This window comes from Artibeus jamaicensis, unplaced genomic scaffold, assembly GCF_021234435.1.
Source record: "Artibeus jamaicensis isolate MK-2021 breed Jamaican fruit bat unplaced genomic scaffold, CSHL_Jam_final scaffold_1964, whole genome shotgun sequence".
Taxonomy (NCBI): domain Eukaryota; kingdom Metazoa; phylum Chordata; class Mammalia; order Chiroptera; family Phyllostomidae; genus Artibeus; species Artibeus jamaicensis.
In genome coordinates this window covers 22969226-22988221 of record NW_026522030.1, presented here as the reverse complement: position 1 = coordinate 22988221, position 18996 = coordinate 22969226, and the positions used below count along the sequence as shown (strand labels likewise).

General features: G+C 44.3%; 1 pseudogene; it reads left to right on the top strand.

The window, feature by feature from the left end:
- The first annotated feature begins 16275 nt into the window (after positions 1-16275).
- LOC119053863 (60S ribosomal protein L29-like) lies at positions 16276-16840 on the top strand (annotated as a pseudogene).
- The last annotated feature ends 2156 nt before the right edge of the window (positions 16841-18996 follow it).

Here is an 18996-nt window from a genome sequence, read left to right as displayed (position 1 = left end):
GAAATATACTTTTTTGTATTATAAATTTATTTTATTTGCCCCTTTACATTATGGCATTTTATGGTCTACTATTACCAAACTGTGATGTAGTTTGGTTGTATGATCTATGAAAGCTAAAGGTTGTGTTGAAAAGTATTTATTATCAGGGGCACTGAGTTCCATAAACTTGAGAACTATAAAGTGACTCCTAATGCCAGTACATTAAGTGCTCAATAAATGGCACCTATCGTTATTAAGGCTGCTAACCCTTTGTCTCCTCTAGGCACAATTTAGTTGAAGACTCTGGAAACTGTGAGTCAGCAGTGCCAATAGCCTAGGGCCCCATTGCCCTCCGGGAGGTGGTGCTGAGTGCTCCGAGTTAGGCTTCTGGGTAACCACGGCTCTGACACCGCCCTGCCTGTCTCCGTAACGAGATGTCCCCGGAGGAAGAGACTTTCTCTTGAGCCCTGGAAGCCCCCCCACCCCTCCCCCGCCGCGACGCCCAGGCCCGGTAACACCGCTGCTAGCTCGGTACACTTGTGTGGATTCCAGAGAGCACGCCAACAGCCAGGGATTGCCCTTAAAGCCGGGAGGGCTGGGCCAGACCTGGCTCCAGGCTGCAAACCAGACACGCCCCGCGGAGCAAACTAACGTCAGCGGGTCGGCAGGAAGGGAGGGGTGGGGTCGATCTAAAAGCCTGAGCGGTTCTTTCTCAGGGGAAGGGAGGAGATGAGATGAGGGAGGGGGAAGAGGGAGGAGGAAGGCCAGCGGGAATTGAACTCTCAGAAGTCTGACGCAGGGCAGTCGGGAAACTGTAGGGAGGGGACACGGAACACTGAGCTACCTCCCAGCGCGAAACTTGGCATTCGAACAAGGAACAGACTGATAAAGAGGGGAAGAGGGTGGGTGGGACTGCTTGGAAGAAAGTGAAGAGATTAGACAAAGTATATGCACGACCCGTGGATATAAACAATAGTGTGGGCATTGACTGTGGAAAGGGGGAGAATTGGGACAACTGTACTAGCATAAACAGTTTTTAAAAAAAGAAAGAAAGACATCTGGCATTCGAAACCTTTGCCTACATCTTCATTCTCACTTCAAGACATTCCCTACTATGCATGGGACCCTCCCACTTACATCCCTTCATAAAGCGGGCTAATCCGGCGGCCCTGTGTGTTTCGGGTAGACAATTAATTCTCTTTCTGAATTGACTTTCCCTAGCTCATCTAGCTGCAGGCTTCCATGAAAACATCACTTTCTCTTGAGGCATTCTCCAACTGAGACATAATTTCTCTGGTCTGTGTGCTAAAAATCTATAGGTGTTTCAGGTAAACTAAAATGGTCATTTAACAATTTAGTACCATATTGTCAAATGTTAGTGTGCCCCAGAACCCCCCAGGAAGCTTGTTAAAACTTGAATTTCTGCCCTCGACAGTGTGGCTCAGTTGGTTGGCGTGTGGACCTACTTGTACACCAAAAAGTCACAGGTTTGATCTCTGCTCAGGGCACATACCCAGGTTGTGGGTTCAATCACTGGTTGGGGCACATATGGGAAGCAACCAGTCAATGTTTCTCTGTCACACTGATGTTTCTCTCCCTCTCTTTGCCCCTCTCTAAAAGCAATGAAAAAATGTCCTTGGGTGAGAGAAAAACATTTTTCTTTTAAGCCCTTCTATTACTGGGCTCCCTTCTAATTCTGATTCTAATTCTGGTCAGGGGTAGAGTCAAGAACTTTCACTTCTACCCTGGCTGGTGTGGCTCAGTGGATTGAGCACTGGTCTGTGAACAGAAAGGTTGCAGGTTTGGTTCTCAGTCAGAGCACATCCCCAAGGTTGTGGGCCAGGTTCCCCGGTTCGGGGTGTGTGAGAGGCAACCAATCAGTGTATCTCTTGCACATTGCTGTTTCTCTCCTTCTCTTCCCCTATCTCTAAAAATAAATAAATAAATTAAGTGGGTTTTTAAAAAAGAATTTTTCACTTCCAACAAGTTGCCGGGTGTTCTTGATGCTACTGGTCCAAGTTTCACACTTTCAGTGCCACTGGTTTAGTGCAAAAAATTATCATTTTTAGGTATGATCAGTGCTTTTTTGTTGATTCATTCAATGAGTGTCCACTGCATACCAGATATGAATAACAGTTCAGTTTTCAATATAAGCAAAGCAAGCATACTGCGGTAGGCAGTAAGACAGGTATGAGCAGAACAAGAATGATGGGCCAGGTACAAAAGGTCACCAGGACAGAAAGCCCAGGGTACCTAGCAACAGGTAAAACTGGTAAAGCAAGGACCTGGGCCCCAGGGTGACCTTTCCCCCCCTAGCATAAACCGGGTCATGTGGTTTAAACGCCCTGACCTTTCATATTGCTGGTCATGTGGCTTGGACTCTCCCCTGAACTTTCCTTCTCTGTCAAATTGCTAGTCATGTGGTTTTAGACCTCCTTAGAGGAGGAACGAGGGGCTGGAGAATAGCCTCATGTAACTCCCATATAAGCCCTTGCATGACTACGCTCAAGTATTCGGCCCTCAGAACAATGAAGTTCTAATCTGCATCAGATGATTTTAAGAACAAAGCCTCTTGTCTACTGACCACAGAGACAGAGTTTTTGTCAAACTAGAGATTACATTTAGGCCTCAGTTGTGTTTCAGCTCCAGGCCCAGAAAAGCAGCAAAACCAGAGTGAGCAAACCATGGCTGACATCAGAAACGGATGCAAAAACTAAGGACCCTCTCCCCTGGCACCAACCAATCAGTGGAAACCACAACCCTGAAAAGACACACCTGGAAAACTGATGAATATTCTATTGAGATCCTCCCCTGAGACCTTCTGGAGCATGCTGACACCTTTCTTCCTGCTTTCTCATGTGTGTATCTCCATTCTCTTTCTCCTAAGCTCCAGGGGTCCCATCAAGACTTTCAACCAGGGAAGCAGTGGGCAGCTCTTGGGCTAACCCCCTGAATCTGTCTCCAAGGCCCCTTTCTTTCTGATTTTTCAGCAAGCTAATGCAGCACTGCCTTGGCTCACTTCTGTCACTATGACTTACTTCTCAGTGAGTCCACATCCCTGCATGGCTTGCTTCTTTCCTATACCATTTCTAGACAGCCAAAGCAGAGTACTGCCTAAGATCTCTCCTGTTGCTTCTTCTACCCTAAGCTCTTCCTTTGTTTCACTGTCCCTGCTTTACTGAATGTACTCTCAAAATCACCTGGACTCATATTATGAAATATTTCCTGCACCAAGTCAAGAACCTGCACACTACAGGCCAGCTCAAGGCAGACCCACTCAGGCCCAGTTCCTTTTCAGTGACAATAGGACCTACCCTCATGGAGCTTCCAGTCAATGGCAATAGCAAATAAATATACTATTAAGTATAAAATAACAAATTGTGATAAATACTCTAAAGAAAAAGAAAAAGAATAATAATAACCTGTTTCAGATTGGACAGTCAGGCAAGGCCTTTAGATGGAAGGGGCCATTTATACAAGAATATTTTATTTTACTTTATATTTAATTTTTTTAGTTTTAGAGAGGGGGGCAGGGGGGGAAGAGAGGAAGAGAAACATTGATGTGTGAAATACATCCATCTGTTGCCTCTCTCACGTCCCTAACTGGGGACTTTGGCCCACAACCCAGGCAAGTGCCCTGACTGGGAATTAAACCAGTGACCCTTCAATTCACAGGCTGGCACACAATCCACTGAGCCAGGGCTTTTAAAAAAAGTTCTAATGTTCTAGTTGTTTACTTAGTTTTTATTTTGTTTTTGTTTTGGGGGGATTCGGTTGTTGGTAGTTGTGAGCTTGTTGTCATCTTACTGTTCATAGCTTTTTTTAAAAGAGATTTTATTTATTTCTTTTTAGAGACAATGGAAGGGAAGGAGAAAAAGGGAGAGAAATGTCAATGTATGGTTGCCTCTAGCATACTACCCATGGGGGACCTGGCCCACAAACCAGGCATGTGCCCTGATTGGGAAGCAAACCGGCTATACTTTGTTTCACAGGCCTGTGCTCAAACCACCGAGTGACACCAGCCAGGGGTACTGTTCATTTGATCCTCTTCTTTTTCTTGGATAAGTCCCTTTAACATTTTATAAAACAGGGCTTGGTGATGATGAACTAAATCCTTAAACTTGACCTTATCTGAGAAGCACTTTATATCTGCCCTTCCATTCTAAATGAAAGCTTTGCTGGATAGAGTCATCTTAGATGTAGGTCCTTGTCTTTCATGATTTGGAATACTTCTTTCCAGCCCCTTCTTGCCTGTAAGGTTTCTTTTGAGAAATCAGCTGACAGTCTGATGGGAACTCCTTTGTAGGTGACTGTCCCCTTATCTCTTGCTGCTTCTAGGATTCTCTCCTTCATTTTAATCTTGGCTAATGTAATGATGATGTGCCTTGGTGTGTTTCTTCTTGGGTCCAACTTGTTTGAGACTCTCTGAGCTTCCTGGATTTCCTGAAAGTCTGTTTCCTTTGCCAGATTGGGGAAATTCTCCTTTATTATTTGTTCAAATAAGTTTTCCATTGGTGGCCTGTTCCTTTCCCCCTTCTGGTACCCCTATAATTTGGATGTTGGAGTGTTTAAAGATGTCCTGGAGGTTTCTAAGTCTCTTCTCATTTTTTTTGAATTCTTGTTTCTTCATATTTTCCTGTTTGGCCATTATTTTCTTCCTTCTGGTTCACTCCCTTGATTTGAGTCCCAGCTTCCTCTTCATCACTATTGGTTTCCTGTGCAATTCCCTTCATTTCAATTAGTTTAGCCTTCATATGTTCATCTAATTTGTGACTAAAATCAACCAGTTCTGTGAGCATCCTGATCACCAGTGTTTTGAACTGTGCATCTGAAAGTTTTGCTATTTCTTTGTCACTTAGATTTATGGGCTCTGGGGCTTTGAGATCTTGAGCTTAGGTGTTTACCAGGGCAGGGCCGCTGAGGTGGCTGAGTTGTGACGCTGTATGTGGGGGTGGGGTCAGAGCGGGAAATGGCTGCCCCTTCTGTTGCCTCTCACAGCTGGGGCCTGCTCAGTCCCGTCTCACTGCCCATTCCCTCGCTGGTCTATCTGCACACGAATGCGGGACCACAGTTAACCCGCCGCCCTGCCCCCTCACTGGGTACGCCAGTCGCTCACTGGGTCGCTCACTGGGTCCGCCCTTTGCAACCCCACACCTGGGATCCACGCGCCTGAGTCTGTCTGACTGAGTTTTCCTGTGCAATCCCGCTCCGCCAGCTGCTGGCTTTGCCCCTCTTACCAGTCAGGCTGAAGAATTTGTTGTTATCAGACTTCTGAAAAGTTCAATTTTCTGTGTTCTGGCTGTGTTTTCTGTTGCTAATATTTTGTTGTCTCTAAACTTGGTTGTGTGAGAAAGCACGGCGTCTCCACCTATGCCTCCATCTTGGCAGAAGTCTTTTGTTTTTAAACTTGTTGGTATCCTTCTTTTGGTTGTGTGAGGAGGTACAGTGTATCTACCTACGCCTCCATCTTGTCCAGAAGTCGTACTACAACTCTTTACTACAAGAACTCAGCTCTTTGATTTTCTTTGGAACACCCTGGGTATTGCTTAGTTGTGTTTCTGGTTCGTGAACCAAAAATCCTTGAGTAAATCTTTATAATTTATTTTCAGCCAAAGCCTAGAGTTTGTTTGACAGAGGTAATTGGCCAGCCAATAAGAAGTAAAAACAACTCTAAAGAATAGAGGGATAGCAGCTATAAGCAGCAGTTGCTCCCACTAAGGCTTAGACAAAACATTCACAACAGAGCTCCCCAACACCTACCCCTGTGACTGAGAACCAGACTTTGTTGGGAGAGTATGGCTGTGGTTCACTGGAAGGTAGAGAAATCCCTATTGTGCTGCACTGGTGGAATCTGCTGGAAATCCACCCACTACAGTGCTTGGGATGTGTTCACTGGAGTTACTCCTCTACAAAACCCCCTGTAGTTAGGATGACAGGAGAAGCTGCTGGCCTTTGGATGATGCAGGCCACCATGCATTATAGGAGCTGGATGCTAAAGTCGCTTGCATTGCAGGAGATGAATACTGGAAAAGTCCCAGCTGGGTTCCACACACTACAAGGGGCCTACTGAGCAGAGCACATCAAAATTAGGAAGGAAAATCCCTCCTACATTATCTCTCCAGCATCCTCTACTGACGAAGTTTATCAGCTGGCAAAGGAAAAATTTTTAGATGGTCCACTACATTTTTGCAGAGCAGACAATGCAGCTCCAACTTGGAGCTGAGAGGCGATTGATTGATACTAGCATGGTGTCAAGTCCATATGCCCAAAGAAGGGATGATGGTTGGTCTAGTGCCACCCTGGGATTGGTCAGTCACCTGTACTAAGAATGGAACTGCATTAATAAAAAGGGAAGCAGTGAGCGTGGAAAAGCAGGTGCAAGAAAGCAAACTGGTTACCAAGCAGCCTCTGCTGTCCAGGGGAGAGAAACAAGCATTTGACTCACTAGAGAAAATTGTGTCTTCTACAGATCAGACACATTTCATCAAGCCTCACCATGGTTTGAAAAAGTAGTCCTCAAGACTACTATTTTCTTTTATTTAAACAATCAGTTCACCAAACAGCTGTCTGATTTGTCTTCCCATCTACCCCAACACCAGCTGGAAAAAAGACCTTGGACAGTGGATTCATGTAGTCTGCTGTTTGGAAAGGAATGCCACCCACCATGTTCCAATGAATTCTCTTTGATGGCTACATTAGGCTTGGGTGGGCCTAGTGAGAGTAAGTCTGTCACCAAGACTTACCAGGTGCACTAAGAAAAGCCAGATTTTCTAAGAAGCTGAGAACCAGGTTTTGGACCCAAGGGACTCAGTCAGGGTGCTCTCCTGAAGGAGATGTAGCCTGCACCCTTGACAACATCACGGCCAGTACACTCCCCAAGGAAGAACTCTGTAGAACATATAACTAGGCATGGATAAATAGTATTCTGTAAGTGTCCAGTGAAGAACCATTCTCTAGTTGCTGGATTTTTAGGCTATTTCCAGTCTTTCACTATTACATATAACACAGGGATGAACATCTTTGTGATTAGTGTTTTTTTTGCTGTTGTTGCTTTGTTTTTGTATTTCAAGTGCTTTCCTCAGGACAGATGATCAAAACTGAGAATAAATTGATTATCAAACCATATCTTCCTCTTTTGGAGGCAGGAAGAACATGAACATCTTAAAGATACTTTGAGACTACTGCTCAATGATTTCAGAGATGTAGTACTAATTATAGTCCCACTCAAGACCATTTCAGAACATCTTGACGCACGCGGAGTATTATATTTTAAGATACATATTAGTTTAAAATTTCTGTTGTGCATACATATGAAATCTTGCTTTCTTTAGCTACTATTGGGGATAGATACTCATGCCCACAGTCGGTAATCTCTTGCCCTCTTTTGGGAGTCATCTATTGAAGTCCTTCACTATTGGAAAGTATTTTATTTCAATCTCTGGGGAATTTTGTGTCCTAGATTCTTCATTATGCCCTCTCTTTTTTTGGAAGAAAGGGACTCTTTTCCTGCCTTTAAATTGTTTGGAAATTCCTTTTTGAATTCACGTGCCTTTGGCATAGGAGGACTGGGCTTGGGTGGGTAAGAGTTTCAGGGAGACAGAAACAAGGGCATGGCAGTCTGAAGCACGCAAAGCTGGTTGATCTTTCATCCTGGGGTAGAGAGTCTTCAAAGGGAAGGAACTGGTCTGTATGTAGTTTTCTTATCACTTTTCACTTTTAAACACCCTAGAGGGACCCTGGGTGTTTTTCTTCTTATTATTTGATTCAAATTGAGTCTCTAAATAAACTGTGCTCCTCTTTGGAGCCTAAGACACACATTTAGAGGAAATGTGTCATTTAAAGTGCTCTTTTGAAGTCATATAGTATCTTCTCACCACCTTCTGAGCACTGTGCCTTTTTTGGCTCAGGGGTAGAGAAAAACTTTCTCTTCTTTCTTCCCCCACAACTTTTCCCTTCTAAGACTGACGCAGAGAGCATGGCTTACCCTGTAAGACTTGCACACATGTGGTTAGTGGCTGGCAAGCGTAAGGCGGTGTATGTGTTGAAGTAAGTGTGGCATGTGTAAGGAGTGCAGGTGACAGCAATTCATTCATGTGGGAAGTAGAGATTAGCAATGGTAATGAGGAGAGCTTTGGGGAGAAGGGGTCATGGATGATCACCTTAAATGATGGACAGGACTTGCTAATATAATAAAAGAGTCAGCTAAGTTTCTATGAGTTCCCACTCTTGCCTCACCATGAGTCCTGGTTCTCTGTGTTGCTGCCGGACACAGTCACCCATGCATCTACCATCATCCTTCCATCTACCAATGTACGCATGCATACATTCATCTGACATTCCATTCATTCATTTGTTCATTCTTACAATGATTCTCCCATCTTTCCATGCATATTTTTTCATCCATTCTTATACTATCTACCAAGGCCCTACTCTGTGAAGCATGCTGAAGATGCAAATATTGAGAAGACAAGATTCTAGCTTTTAAGGAGCACATAGACTAGTGCTTAGGTGGACAATTAAAAAAACAGATAATAATACAGTGCAATAATAATATTACAGATAATAATATGTGCACCTTATAGAAGTTTGTTTAAAATATGCTTGTATAGACTTCCAGCCAAGATGGAGGTGTAGGTAGATACGCTTCACTTCCTCACACAACCAAAAGAATGTTAACAACTGATTAAAAAAAAAAACAGAACTGTCAGAAAATCAAACTGTATGTAAGTCGAACAACCAACAAGTTAAAGAAGAAACATTCATCCAGGCTGGTAGAAGGGGCAAAGAGGATGTGTGGCAAGGTGGTGGCTGGCAGACCAGGTTGTCCATATTTGAGTGCAGATGAACCAGGAGGAATAACTGGGGAGTGAGACAGACCACAGAACCCAGGGTTCCAGTGCCAGGTAGTAAAGTCTCAAAACCTCGGGTGGTAAAAAACCTGTGGGGGTTATGGTGGCAGTAGAAACTGCCAGTCTCACAGGAAAGTCTGTAGAAGGGACCCACAGGATCCTAGAGGTACATACCCACCCGGGAATCAGCACCAGGGCAACACCTAGAAGGGTGCAATTAGCTTGTTGGAAGTGAGGGAAATGACTGAAAGTGGGGTAAGAGCCGAGCAGGGAGCATTGTTCCCTCTCAGACCCCTCCCCCACATACAGTATCACAATGCAGTGCTGTGGGTTGCCCTGCCCAGGTGAACACCTAAGGCTCCACTCCTCACCATGTAACAGGTGTGTCAAAACAAACAAACAAACAAAAAGGCCCAAATAAAAGAACAGATCAAAGCTCCAGAAAAAATACAACTAAGCAATGAAGAGATAGCCAATCTATCAGATGTGCAGTTCAAAACACTGGTAATCAGAATGCTTACAGAATTGGTTGAATATCGTCATAAATTAGATGAAAAAATGAAGGCTATGCTAAGTGAAATAAAGGAAAATGTACAAGGAACCAGCAGTGACAGGAAGGAAACCGGGATTTAAATCAATGGTGTGGACCCAAAGGAAGAAATGAACCAGAACAGAATAAAGAAACAAAAATTCAAAAAAATGAGGAGAGGCTTAGGAACCTCCAGGACATCTTTAAATGTTCCAGCATTGGACTCATAGGGGTACCAGAAAGAGAAGAGGAAGAGCAACAATTGGAAAAGTTATTTGAACAATGAAGGAGAACTACCCCAATCTCACAAAGGAAATAGACCTCCAGGAAGTCTAGGAAGCTCAGAGAGTCCCAAAGAAGTTGGACCCAAGGAGGAACACACCAAGGCACATCATAATTACATTAGCCAAGATTAAAATGAAGGAGAGAATCCTAGAAGCAGCAAGAGAAAAGGAGACAGTTACCTACAAAGGAGTGCCCATAAGACTGTCAGCTGATTTCTCAAAAGAGACCTTGCAGGCAAGAAGGGGCTGGAAAGAAGTATTCCAAGTCATGAAAGACAAGGACCTACATCTAAGATGACTCTATCCAGCAAAGCTTTCATTTAGAATGGAAGGGCAGATATAAAGTGCTGCTCAGATAAGGTCAAGTTCAAGGAGTTCATCATCACCAAGCCCTTGTTTTATAAAATGTTAAAGGGATTTATCTAAGAAAAAGAAGATAAAAAATATGAACAGTAAAATGACAACAGTTAATAACTCACAGTTATTAACAACCACACCTAAAACAAAAATAAAAACAAACTGAGCAAACCACTAGAACGGAAACAGAATCACAGAAATGGAGATCACGTGGAGGGTTACCAACAGGGGAATGGGAGTGGGAGAGGGGGAAAAGGTACAGCGAACAAGTAGCATAAATAGTAGGTAGAAAATAGACAGGGAGAGGGTAAGAATAGTATGGGAAATGTAGAAGCTAAAGGATTTATAAGTATGACACATGGACATGTACTGAATTGGGGGAGGTGTAAGGGAGGGGGTGTGCAGGGTGGAGGGGAATAAGGGGGGGGGAATGGAACAACTGTAATAGCATGATCAATAAAATATATATTTTTTAAAAGTTGTAGTAAAAAGGACATTCTTGAGGAGAATCAGTTTTACATTCTTAGCGGCTGGATTAGCCTGAGATGGTAATCCTCTAGATAACAGCGGATGGTCTGATAATGAATGTCAGGCTGTCTGGGTACAAGAACATTCTTCTCCCAGTCCTTCAGAGGTTATCAGAGGGTTATCTGGTTTTCATATCCAGATATTAACACAGGATTTGGAAGTTCAGAAGTTTTAGTTCCTAGGCTAGTTACAACAAGGAAAGAATCATTTCCGCATGCCTCAATCTGATTTTAGTCATTTAGCAGCTTGATAATAGTGACTTTCTTTTATTTCATCACTCTGTTCCTCAACTGACAAGTACAAAAAGTAAGGCATGAGCTTATCATCATTTTGACCTCTATTATGTCGAATATGTACATATATATATGAACAGAAAAGAAAGAGAACTTGGGAGGAATTCACCAAATGTGCAAACATGTTGTCTTCAGGTGGTCAGATTAGGGTGGTATTTATTTTTTTGCAGATATTTTTTTTCCAAATGAGTTTGAATTATTTTTGCAGCCAGAATTTTGTTTGTTTATGTAAAGAGAACACATACCTTGTGGTCTGACCACTGTATTGGGAGCAAACTAGACTGACCCTAGCAAGTCCCCGCCAGGGAACGCACCTCCAGATAGGCCTGGTCTTGGTCAGTGTCAGGAACCTGCACAAACGACTCTTCAAGTTAACTCCTTCCTCAGAAAAGAATAGGAGGTGGTGAGGCAAGGACCCTTTTCGTGGGGGCTTCCTGTAGGAGTGGGGTTGCGACAGGGGTGCCCGTTGTCCTGAGCACCTAATGTGGAGCTACAGGGAGCTCTTAGTTGTTCGGTCAGAGGTAGGCTGGGCCACCTGTTGTAGGATGCTGGGATCCGAGTTGAGTCAGCATTATTCCTGTCCTTGGGAAACAAATATGGGACTCTGGCACCGGTGACATGCACTGAGTGGTGATCTTGGAGAGTGGAAAACACAGTAGGGCCAGCTTAACCATGACTGGATGGAGACATGTAGGTTGATGTCCCTCTTCCCACCCACATGAGAGTGGTCCTGCCTTTTGGCCTTTGCTTGGGCCTTTACTGCCACTTAAAATGCCTTCTCTCTTTCCTATCTCTGTCTACCTAATTCCTGCCTGACCTACTTTTGGAGTATTTAGCTGGAATAGCAAGAAGTCTTCACCTTGGTGGATTCAGGCATTGGGTGGTCACCGGTCTGGCCTCCTCTCTCCTGGCCTCTGGAGGGCACAGGCGGGCCCCCGCTGCTGGGGGGTGCACCCCACCAGTTCTGGGGTCGGGGGGAAAAGATAAGGTGAAAGGCAGTGTTGTTGCTTCATATTTTGTTTTGTTTTGCTGTTGAAATTTTCTTTCTAGTCTTTTGAGTTCTTTAGCTGAGACCCCTGTAATAAAAGACAGATTGACTGGAGAAAAACAAGCAGAAGTTTTTTTCAACTTGTACACTGTTTGTATGTATGGGAAATACCCAGGGGAAAACAAGTAACTCCCTGAGGTGGCTTAGAATTCAGGATTCAATACCATTTTAATAAGTAAAGGGGAGGATGATGCAGGCCTCTTGGGGGAGAGGACATGATTTTGGGGAAAGGATCAACGGGCCCTGAGAAGAGTGGATAGGCCGCGTGACGGTGTGTGAAAAAGTTTATCTTCTGTGTGTGATGTCAACTTCTAGTCTTCTCTCCGGCGATCAGAGCTCATCTTCCCTGGTTGACGATACCTCTGGGGAGGGGACCTATGACAAATGAGTTCCTTTTGGAGGATCTATCTTTACACAAATGAGGACAGTTCAGAGAAAGCCTCTCCCTGCATTTGCTGTTTTTCAAGTGCCTTCAGTTCAACATAATCAACACGCTAGACCCCTTTATCTGCGGGGGCACATTCCAGGGATGCCTGAAACTGAGAATAGTACCAAACCCTGTATATATACACTGTACATAAATACCATGATAAAGTTCAATTTATAAATTAGGCCCCCCCTAAGAAAGTAACAACAATATCTAATGATAAAGCAGAACAATTATAAGGATATTCTGTAACAAAACTTATGTGAATGTGGTCTCTCTCTCTCTCTCTCAAAATATCTCTTTGTACTGTACTCACCTTTTCACTTATTTAAGGAAGCACTTTATGGCTTCTCTTCAACCTTTGACATACATGAACGATCAGCATCACTATCTTGTGCTCTGGGGCTATTATTAAGTAAAATACCAGTGTGTGAACACAAACACTGAGACCCTGACAATTGATCTGGTAACCAAGATGGCTACAAAGTGGCTAATGGGTGGGGAGCATGTATACTGTGGTTATGCTGGACGAAGAGATGTCACACTCTGGCGGGGCAGAGCGGGACAGTGTGAGATTTCATCATGCTATTCAGAATGGCGCACAATTTAAAATTTATGAATTGTTTATTTCCGAATTCTTCATTTAATATTTTCAGATGTCAGTTGACCATGAGAAACTGAAACCATGGAAGACAAAACCGCAGAAAAGGGGGGCTGCTGTATAAAAGCAGCATGTTTGGGGCAGCGCGTTCTGCTGCTCTGCATTGTGGTGATTGATGTCGTGGCTTCCTTCCCCCAGTGCCCCACACCTGGCCATGTCCATGGGAAGAGCTTTTCCCTGGGTCCTCACCAAGGCCCTCGCCCATGCCCAGCCTACCTGCAGTCTCACTGTAGCCTGCAAAACTCACCCCACCAGTGCCCGGGGCACGACCTGTCGGAAAGGGAAGAGATTGCATAACTAGACCATCTGTTCAGCCTCTAGGTACACTCACCCCAAACGCCTTTGCTTCCCAATGGGTGTGGCTGCCCTGAACCCTCCCTCTATGCTCTAGCTTGACCATTGTTGAAGGTCAAGGGAAAGGAACTAAAAGCTCTCCATACAGAGCCCTGGCTCTGTGCCCAGTCTGAAGCAGAGATGGAGCATCCTCCTTGCCTGATCCAGAGCAGAATATCCCTCTCCTCTCTAAACCCTGCAAATTCCCTTTTCCCCAGTCATACCCTACCCAGTTGTGGCAGACATCTAGGTGGGAAGGATCACAGGTCTGGCCTCATTACCTGTCCTTGACACACTGATGACATACCTACAGGCTTACCTGGCAAACCAGTCATTGCTAAGTGAGGACTCAGAGAGGAAAGAAGGCATTTGTTGCCTCTGCATCTTCCCTCCCCACTTTTTCTGCCGGCAACACCACACGGAAATGCATTTTCCTTCTGCCTACATTCTTGTCAGAAAGCATGCTCATTTTAAGGCTGTGCTTCTCAAATAGTAATGCACATAAATGTCACCTTGGGGTCTTGTTAAAACATGGGTTCCTCCTTGGTAGTTCCAAGGTGGAGCCTGAGATTTTTCCTTTGTAACAAGCTCCTGATATTGCGATGATGTAAGGGCCCCAGTCTCATATTCCAGGCTTAGTGAAGTGCTGCCTAATCTGTGAAGATGATCAGAACTCCAGTGTCCGAATTAATCACTGGGTCCCATGTTTCCTTAACACCTGACTGAGATTGTGCCATACCTGCTGACTCACCCACCTGCCTGCTAGCCCGGGGGCGGCTGGGACAAACAATTTTTTAGCCCTGATACCTAGCCTGATAGATGCTCCACATTAAAAAAAAAAAAAAAGAATAAACATTTTAATGGCTTTTGAAGGCAATTTACAAAAGATGCAGGTTGTTAATGGCTAAGACAACATTTCCCAAGCTGTGTCCCTTGGGATACTGGTTCTGGGGGGTGTTAATAGATATTCAGTAAATAATTCAGGGGAAGGTGGGAAGATTCTGTAATCACTTAATCTGGGAAATACTGGGTTAAAAATAGATATCCAAAGAGTTTCTCAAAGGCTTTAATAAATGAATGATCATTGCCAATGTCCAAGAGAGAAATCCAAAAGGCATCATGGCCCTCACTGGTTTTATGGAGAACCTTCCTGAGAAGCAGCTTACAGTGCTAGTACGCCGAGCAATATCAGGACAGCCGTCACCCTGGGTGTTTATCCAGGGACTGTAGATAAAAAATGAACTCACACAGGAGACCTAGAGGGAAAACAACTACCTGGTGAGGAGAAAGAATGTGAGAACTGAAAAGAGAAATCCCCTTTTCTGTTCCCCCTTCGGACCAAATCATCAGACTTTTAATATTTTATTAACCACTGTGGGGCTAATAGATGTCTGGATTTCTCGGCGGGGGGGGGGGGGGACACAAGGTGAATTCTGACTCCCTCTCATTACTCTGACACACTCTAGTGACTGAGAGAGGGAGGCCAGGAAACCCAGGGAGGAGAGAACCTGGAGGATTGCTCGGTGCTCAGTCTACTGCAAGGAGGCTATGATCTTGAAGTAAGATCTGAGATGGGGAAGGAAGAGCTTTATTCCCGCTAGAAAGCAAGGTGGTTGAGGTGCAGGGGGTGTGAAAAGGACCACAAAATGCAAGTGCAAGTCTAGCTGAGATTAGGGTTGAAATAAACTGACAAAAAGAAAGGAAGAGTCTAAAGAAAGGCCCCAAGCGAATCTCAGAGTTCAGTTACCTTAAAACAGTGGCTCTCATTCAGAAGCCATTTTGTCCCCTCTATGAGACATTTGACCATATCTGGAGACAGGTTTGGTTGCCACAACTGGGGAGAGGAATGCTACTACTGGCATCTAGTGTGTAATAGTCAGGGATGCCCTTTTTTTTTTTTTTAAAGATTTTATTTATTTTTAGAGAGAGGAGAAGTGAGGGGGAAGAGAGGGAGAGAAACATTGATGTGTAAGAGATACATCAATTGGTTGCCTCTTGCACGCCCCTGACTAGGAGCACCAACCCAGGTGTGTGCCCAGACAGGGAATCAAACCAGGGATCTTTCATTTCACAGGCTAGAACTCAATCCACTAAGCCACACCAGCCAGGGCTATTTCTTCTCATTTAAAACTTTCAGATATTGCTTTGATTCAGCTGTTTTAGCACAAGGAATTGGGGAGGAATTTATTAAGTAGAAGGATTTTTTAAAGTACAAATAAATAAATATGAGTAGAGGTGGGAAGGATCCCAATCCTGGCTATATAACTAGAGAAATTTTGCATAGACCCACAGAGAGACATATAAGAAGGTATTTTAGCCCTGGCTGCTATGGGTCAGTGGATCTCCTGCTGGCCTGCAAACCAAGGGGCCACCAGTTCAATTCCCAGTCAGAGCACATGCCTGGGTTGTGGGCCAGGCCCCCAATAAGGGGCGTGCAGGAGGCAACTACACATTGATGTTTCTCTCCCTCTTTTTCTCCCTCCCTTCCCATTTCTCTAAAAATAAATAAATAAAATCTTTGGGAAAAAAGGAGGTATTTTATCTACAGTTATTTGTGATGGTTGGAGAGCTAGACCCATTGAGTCACTTACTAATCACTGGAATATTCCATGACAGTAATGAGCAATGAACTAGATATCCACCTATCAGTGTAAATAGATTTTTAAAACACAACATTGAATCAGGGGTAGAGGGAGAGTAAGGAACAGAAAGAGACCTCCAGCATAATGCAATTGATTGAAATTAAAAATACATGCACACAGAATAATGCCTCAAGCTTTCAAGAACACTTAAGAATCTTAGTCATTGCAAACTTTACGGTCTCTTGGGCATTAGGTGGTACTGCCACCTAGTGGTAGTAATATAAAATTGAGGTGTTACTCAGTTTTTTAAAGGGGATGTAATCTGTTGTACATACTGTGGAATGTACACGTTTAGTTTATTTTGCATTCTCAGGTGCTTCAAGAGCCACGAGCTTGGGTGCAGAGATGGCCAAGTCCAAGAACCACACCATGCACAACCAGCCCCCAAAATGGCACAGAAATGGCGTCAAGAAACCCCGATCATAAAGATACGACTCTCTCAAGTCCGTAGACCCCAAGCTCCTGAGTTTCATGCGCTTTGCCAAGAAACACCACAAGAAGGGCCTGAAGAAGATGCAGGCCAACAATGCCAAGGCCATTAGCACACGTGCTGAGGCTATCAAGGCCCTGGTCAAGTCCAAGGAGGTCAAGCCCAAGATCCCAAATGGCAGCAGCCACAAGCTCAGTCAACTTGCTTACATTGCTCACTCCAAGCTGGGGAAAGTGCTCATGCCCGCATCACCAAGGGTCTCCGGCTCTGCCAGCCAAAGGCCAAGGCCAAGGCCCAAACCAAGACCCAGGCTGTAGATGCAGCGCGGCTCAGGCTGCAGCTCAGGCTCAGTCTCAGGCTCCACGCGGTGCCCAGGCCCCTGCGAAGGCTCCACAGTGGAGGCCTCTGTGTGAGGACACGAGGACAGAAGGACTGGTGGGCCCGGGGGCTGAGGTCCTCCTGTGGTGTTTGTGCAAATAAACCTGAAGCAGGGTCTGTCCATCAAAAAAAGAAAAGAAAAGAAAAAGAAAACAAGAAAGAAAGAAATGTACACATTCAAAAGTTTAATTTCATGAATTTTGACAATTGTATTATGCATCAGTGTAATCATCACTCTGAACTATATATGGAACATTTCCACCACCTCTGAAAGTTCCTTCCTTCCCTTTCCGGGAAAACCTCCCCTCACACTGCCCTAGATGCAACCACTCATTTGTTTACATCACTAAAAATAAGCTTTGCCTGCTGTAGAACTTCACATACACAGAATTGTACAGTATGTACTCTTTGTGCTCGTCTTCTTTTGAAAATAACAATGTTTTCGAGATGCATCTGTGGAGCACACATCAATAATTAATGCATTTTTATTGCTGAATGGTGTTCCATTCTGTGGATGTTTCACAGTTCATCTATTTGTTCACCAGCTGATGGACGTTTGAATTACTTCCACTTTTTGACTATTACAAATAAAGCGTCTATGAACACTTATTTTTAAGCTTTTGTATGGACACGTTTTTTTTTATCTTGGGTAGGATTGCTGGGTGGATAAATAAGTAGTTTTTTAAGAACCTGCCAAAACAATTTTCCAAAGCAATTGTATGATGCTACACATTTGCCAGCAGTGCATTTATATCAACAGTGAAAGATGAACAACCAAATTTATTTAAATGGGCAAAAAGACTAGAACAGACTCTTGAAGGTACACAAATAACCAAAATGCACATGAAAAAAATGTCTAGCATCATTAGTTTTTAGGAAATTGCCAATTTAAATCAAAATGAAATACCACTTTACGCTCCCTGAAACACGAGGCAAAATGCTGAGTGAGGGTGCGGAGGAACCGAGGCCGTCACACAGACGCACGTGCACGATGGTGAACCACCACGGCTCTCTCGGGCCACAGGCTCCGTTCCTGGACAAAACAAGGATTCAGCGTATGATCTGCACAGTTCCACAGACCATGGTTGTTCAGGAAAACTGAGACGTCAGAAGACAAACTGATGCTCTCTGTCAGTCGGGTGGGACCATTGATGGTGCCAGGAACTATGGGCAGTTACTGGGGGCCCTTGTAACTCTTTCTTAACTCATGCTACAGACTGAATTTGTGTCCCCCCCCAACTTCATATGTTGAAACCTAATCCCCCGTGTGATGGTATATGGCAGTGGGGCCTTCGATTATGTCATGAGAATGGATTCCTCATGAATGGAATTAGTACCCTCGTAAAAGAGGCCCAAGAGAGCTCCCTTTGGGCCTGTGAGGACACAGCAAAGAGATGGACCATCTATTATCGAGGAAGTAGGCTTTCACCAGATACTGGATCTTGGACTTCCCAGTCTCCAGAACTATGAGAAACAAATGTTTTATTTTGTTTTGTTTTTAAAGATTTTATTTACTTTTAGAGAGGGGAAGGGAGAGAGAAAGAGAAAAATATCAATGTGTGGTTGTCTCTCAAGCACCCCCTACGGAGGACCTGGCCCACAACAGAGGCATGTGCCCTGACAGGGAATAGAACTGGCAGCCCTTTGGTTTGCAAGCCAGTATTCAATCCACGGAGCCACGCCAGCAAGGGCTAAGAAACAAATGCTTGTTGTTTGTAAGCCCTCCAGCCTGTGGTAGTTTTGTTATAGAAGCCTGAATGGACCAAGACACCTCAGTTTCGCATGCAGGAAGCAAAGCTTTCAGAAGGGCATATTAGCAGGGACTGCCCCTTGACCCTTCTAAGGTGGATAAGAGCATCCGGAAGTCAAAACAAATTAAAGCTGGGTGGCGGGTCCAGGAGGGATGTGGGCAGTGTTTTCTGGACCCACGTGCTGCCAGGAGCGGCCCAGAATGCGGGTCTGCTGTGGCTTTGCCATCCAGCTCCCCTCCTCTCCCTGCTTCTCTTCTCTCTCTTCCTCCTTTTCATAACAGCATTTATTAAGTTTTATCATGAACCAAGCTTTTATCAGGTTCTTTTTCTAATACAACAACACGGCAAGGTAGGCTTTCTTAGTCCATTTCCCAGAGGAGGAAATGGAGGTTTCCAGGGTTGAGGAACTTGCTCAAGATCATGTAGCTAGTAGATCGGTTCCCTATGGCTTCTGTAACAAATGACCACACATTCAGAGGCTTAAAATGATGCAGATTTATTATCTTG